This window comes from Oryza sativa, chromosome 6, assembly GCF_034140825.1.
Source record: "Oryza sativa Japonica Group chromosome 6, ASM3414082v1".
Classification (NCBI taxonomy): Eukaryota; Viridiplantae; Streptophyta; class Magnoliopsida; order Poales; family Poaceae; genus Oryza; species Oryza sativa.
The window spans coordinates 22,087,020-22,093,019 of NC_089040.1; positions in this window are offsets into that span (position 1 = coordinate 22,087,020).

Here is a 6,000-nt window from a genome sequence, read left to right on the forward strand (position 1 = left end):
GTCTCTGACATGTAGGGTCAAATGGTTCAAAACTATAACTAAGCTACATCTATTTTGCATGATTCAGAAATTTCCTTAAGAAATTGGCATGCCAAGTTTAGCCTCCGTAGTTTTCTAAACTTCAGCTTTTTAATTTGATTTTTCTTACTTCCCCTAACATAAGCTAGTATGGCTGAGCATGTTGTGTAACTATAACTCTTTTCTTCTAATATATTGGCGTGCATACAATCCTTTTGCGCGTTCGCGAAAAAAATTGACATGCCAAAGATTTGGCTAGGTAAATTGAGTCATCTAACAAACCAAATAGCCCCTTCACTGTTTCAATTGCGTTCTATGCATTTACTATTTCAATTGCGTTCCTTGGCTATATATATAGTGTTTTGAGTGATGATTAGGGTAGTAACACGTACGTAGTTACGTCCAAATTAAAAGAAATGGAAGTGCTGTGTTGTTCTCACCGTACCGGACTCTTTTTTTTTTCATACCAGTTCGATTTTGCGATGATGTAGACTTCTCCTGAAAGTGATTTTCTTGTCCATGTAAAATTAAGGCAAAATTTACGCTTTTGCTCAAAGACACAGGAAGAATACGTTTCTGCTGGAGGTCACCGTAAAAAAGTTATAATTAGTTACTCGACGCTCACTGGTGGAGAGATACTTTGTAGTCCCGGTTGGTAACCTTTTGTAGTCCCGGTTTTTTAACCAGGACTACGAATCTGGGACTAAAGATATTCCCAGTTCAAATAACCGGGACTAAAAATCGATCTTTAGTCCCAGTTGGTAACACCAACCGGGATTAAAGATGGAGCCATCTTTTAGTCCCGGTTGGTAAAGATCTTTTTTCATTTTTTTCTCTTTTTCGTTGTTTTTAACATTGAATATTGATTTCACCCCATCCCGAAATCATACCAAGAAATCCCAAATCCAAATCATCACAGATCACAGAACATCACCAAATCCTCAAATAGATCATCTCCAAATACATTACAAACTCTTGAAAAAATTACATCACAACTTCTAAAAAATTCATCACAAATACATCACAGATTCACATCACACACAAATCAAATACATCACAGGATCATACAATAAATCATAAATTGTAAAAAAAAAGCCGGCCGGCCATTGCCACCTCCCCTCTTCCCCTCCGCGTCAGCCGGCCGCCGCCGCGTGGCCCTCCGCACCGCCTCCCGCCGCCACCGCGCCGCTCGGCCGGCCCGCCCTCCTCCTCATGCCGCTCCGCCTTCTTCTTCGATGTGAAGGAAAAAGGAAAGAGAAGGCTTGGAGTTAGAGATAAGGAAAGAGAGGAAAAATGAGATAGATGGAGGAGTTTATTGTGTGGACGGGAAAAGAGGATAAGTACTAGGGATTATATAGTGCGTTTTGATTTTTATTCCCGGTTAGTAACATCAACCGGGACTAAATTTAGGTTTTTAGTCATGGTTGGTATTACTAACCGGAACTAACGATCCTAGGGCCTGACATGGAATCAACCGGGACTACCAACCGGGACTAAAGATGATTTTTAGTCCCGGTTGGTAACAACAACCGGGACTAAAAATCATTTTTAGTCCCGGTTTTTAATGGAACCAGGACTATTGTGGATTTGGGTTGACCGACCAAAGATGGTTTCTCCAGTAGTGGCTGATGATATTATTTTATTATACCAGAAGAAAATAGAGAGAAAAACGGTGATGGAAGTATGCAACTGCCCCTATTGAAGAGTGGAGGGGAGGAATCAGGTGGGTGCTGCAGCCGCCTGTCAGGCCCTTGTGCCTTGAATTATATGGGGAAGAAAGAGTGATCAATAGGGATGGGGCATGGCGGCAGAGCTCGAGTGACGTTGGCGAAGAGCGGTGGACCGGACAAGCCCAAGGTGAGGGTGATGGAGCCAATGCTGGCGTGGGAGGAAGCAGAGCCGTGGGAGTCGAGGCTGTGGCAGCGATGAGCCATGGGGCACGCCGTGCTACCCCAGCCAAATCCATCTCCCCATTCCCTACCCTCTCTCGCTTTCTTGTTCTCCGCCGAGATTGCCAGTGTGCCCCGAGGCAAGCGACGCTTTGCGATAGGCAAGGGGGAGGGATGTGCGGCAGTGGAGCTAGTGGAGGTGAGCCATGCTGACGTCGTGGAGTTCATCATCAGTCGTTCTACCTCCACTGCGAGGTTGAAGCCACCTGGGCCACCTCCACGACGAGCTCACCATCTCTCACGTCCACTATGAGTAAGCCTTCGAAGCCCTTCATCGCCTCCTCTTCCTCTTCTCTGTCACCCCCTTCCCCTCCTCTCCACCATCACTTGCTCCTAGCTTCTCTTTGCACGCCATGAAGGTCACAAGATCTAGCGCGCCATAGAGGAATAATGGGAGCGGCGTTCGACAGTGACAAGGACGACAGGAAAGCGGAGAGGAATGGCCAGCCCTAGGCTTGCTCGACAACAAGGAGGACAGGACAGGCAATGGGTGCTCTCCAAATCCGGCGGCGGTGCCTTGGGTAATTCATCCGTGATTGAATAACCCCGATAATGAAAGCTTGTCTTAATTGTATATTTCTATCTCCATTTCTTTTTGATATAATAAAATAATGTCACGGATATCCAGCAACTGATTATCACATTTTTATTGTGTCCTCTAGCAGAAACACGTTCTTACAGTGGGATCCAGCAAAGAACGTAAACTTTGGGTATCTTGTAGCAAAATTTTCCTTTACAGTAATACTAGCTTCGATTCTAGCAATATTATTATTCTTGTGATCAAAAGCTTATAGTTAGAGGAGCCTTGCTTACTAAGTGGTGGAATGTATGGTTATTGAGAAATTGAAGAATTTTTAACCATAACATCATCTCGGAGAGGGAGGTAGCCTATTTAGTTAAACAGGACATAGACCATCGTAGATCAGCTTTTAGGCCTTCTTTAAATTCTGGCAGAGCTCCTGCCATCGTCTTCCTAAAAGAAAAATATTCTTGTGTTCCAAATAGTTATATAACCCCACACCATGAAAGTGAATGACCCCGTTGCTACCACATGCATGCGTGCAGATGGACAAAAGCTAGTATGCATGGCTTGTGGTCAGAGTATTAATTCCTCACTTGACGCCAAAGCAAGGTATTCAGTATTCTTATGGGATTATTATGACGAAAGCTTCCAAACCGATCGAGCTAATTCTGGTAGCCGTTGAAACAATGGCGTTGTTGCGTGCATCTTCGTCTGTAATATCACACTACTAACGAGCGCTCGGTGGCATTATACTGCATATGATCTCGTGCAAATTGTTCACCATGATCTCTCTTTCCCACTTGTTGCCTTGTTGGCAGGCGAGGCTATGCCTTTCTAGGTTCACTACAAAGCATTTTATAGTATTCCCTTTGATTTTTAAATTATGACGCAGTGAACTCCTAACATATTTGATCATTCGTCTAATTTTTAAAAAAATACAAATACTATCTATTCTATTGTGACATATTTTTATCACTAAATACACTAATCCGGAAAGGATTTTTACGAACGGTCAAATAGTATGTTCGGCAAACAAGCAGGACGTATAACATGCGCAAACAGGTGACTGCAGAAATCAATATTTTTCCAAACGAGTGGCACAACCACATAAGAAAAGTGATTTTCCCACATGGTAAGTTATGCCGTCCATCTGAAAAAAAACATTCCAAACATGTGAAACCCTAGCTCCAGTGGCTGATCCATCACACCGCACCCAGACCAGCATGGCGGATCCACCTCTGCTGAGGCCGTCACCGTCGTCCTTTAAACTCTTGAGGCAGGCACAGGAGAATCCACCCCTCCCAAGGCCAACGGCGGCCGATCTACCCGTCTCGTGGCCCCCACTGCCGCACAAAGCCCGTCGCCAACGAGATCGATGCCATTGCCCAAAGCCCACCCCCTTCACCCCCTCGAAGCGCCGACGCAAGTCACCCGAAGCCCACCACCTCCACCCCTCGAAGCGTCAGTGCATGAAGCAGGGACATCGTGGTCACGGGGCTGCCGACGACAGATCCACCCATGAAGGAGCTGCCAGTGATGGATCCACGCACGTCGGTCGCTCCGTTGTCGTGGCTGGCCTTTCCCTCCATCACCGCTGGCCTCTCCCTCCATCGTGTCCTCTTCAACTATCGACGCCACTCCCGCCGCCGATCGTCACCGTGGCTGTTGCTCTTGATGTTGCCCGCTGGTCGAGAGGTGAAGAGGGGGTGAGAGAGGGAGAGGAGAGGTGATATATAAGGAGAGAATTAATGAGGGGATTAGAACGAGGACTTAGCATTTTTAAATAGACGAGAGAAAAGAACAGTAATATGCATGGGTGCCAAAATTATCACAGGCTGGGTCTTTTGGCACCTTCTAAATTCTTTTTACAAACGAGCTTTCCTTTAGCCCTTCAAAAAAGTTTGCGTTAGTAAAAAAATGTTTTTAGTAGTGAGAAACTTCAAGTAGTAACTTATATATACTTCGTCAACATATTGACACTAATTTTTGGAATAAAATACGAATGGTCAAAATTTGTTTCAAAAGTAAAAGAAGCCATCTATAAAAACAAACGGAAAGTAATATTTTTTTAAAATAAAATTCACCGGAATTTCAAAAATTTGGGCTGAACTCCCGACTCCAGGTGGCTAGGACTGTAGGAATTAATCATACCATGAATTAATGGACGCATTGTTTAGCCTTTATTTTTGTATTTTTCAGTCAATTCCCATGAAAACCTGGATTCCACGTTTTCTCCGGCTATTTAGTTATAATAGCCACTAGCACCACTATAAAAACGACCACACCGTCGGTAAATGATATCGACTGCTGGTGATTTCTCACGTGTGTTTTACCGTTACTACCGTCATCGATACGGCAGTCACTAGCTGTGACGTACAGGATCATGCACATGTCCACGCTATACTACAAGTATCATCTCTATTTTAAATATATGACACGGTTAATTTTACGTATGTTATTTAACTATTTATTTTTAAGTAACATAAAATGCTATTAAATATATTTTTAATTTTGTTCACTTAGTATTTTACTATTCAAGACACATAGAAGGTGATTTATACTTTTATATATTTGTATTAAATATTTAAATGAAATGGATCAGTGGCGAAAACAGGGGTATGGCAGTTAGGGCTGTTGTCCGGCCTACTCCTAAGCTTAAATATCTATTAAAATTTACATTTAAAAATCTCAAAACATAAAAAATAAAGGTAAATTATGTATATTATACTAGTTGAGGCCTAGGCTTAGAAAATTTGCTACACCACTGGATGATCATATCTTATACTCAATAAGTGCGGGATCCTGTCTATATATACGAGTAATCTAGCATACGACGCGGAGACCTTGAAGTCAATGCCAACGCCGTCACTGTTGACTGACAAGCATGTGAGCAGCACGTGACCGTCAAAAGACAAAAGAAAGGGGCACTCTGTCAGGTCAGACCGTCAAAGTCTTTGACATCCCTACAGTACCTAAAGGTCATAAGAGCCTCTATCCGGGGAGAAATTCCCCTTTGTTGTTTTATTGTTACTCCCTCCGTTTTATAATGTAAGTCATTCTAGTATTTTTCATATTCATATTGATGTTAATTAATCTAAACATATATCCACATTCATATTGATGTTAATGAATCTAAACATATAATATCAATATGAATGTGGAAAATGCTAGTAAGTCATGTTTAGATTCATTAACATCAATATGAATATGAAAAATGCTAGAATGACTTACATAGTGAAACGGAGGAAGTAATAATTATTATTGTTATGTAAAATTGCGATAGTTTGTAGAATTAATTTATACGGTTAAGTAAAGTTTGTAACACTCCTCAATATAGCCATTTAATAATGCCATAATCTTTTTTACATATTTTAGACTGTCATATCACTATATCAGCTTGCACATATTGGGAAATTAGCCCTTGACATGAAAATTGGGAGAAAATCATGCACAGTGTTTTCCACCTATTACCTGTGCGATCACCTTGATTTAACACGATGTTTGATTCCT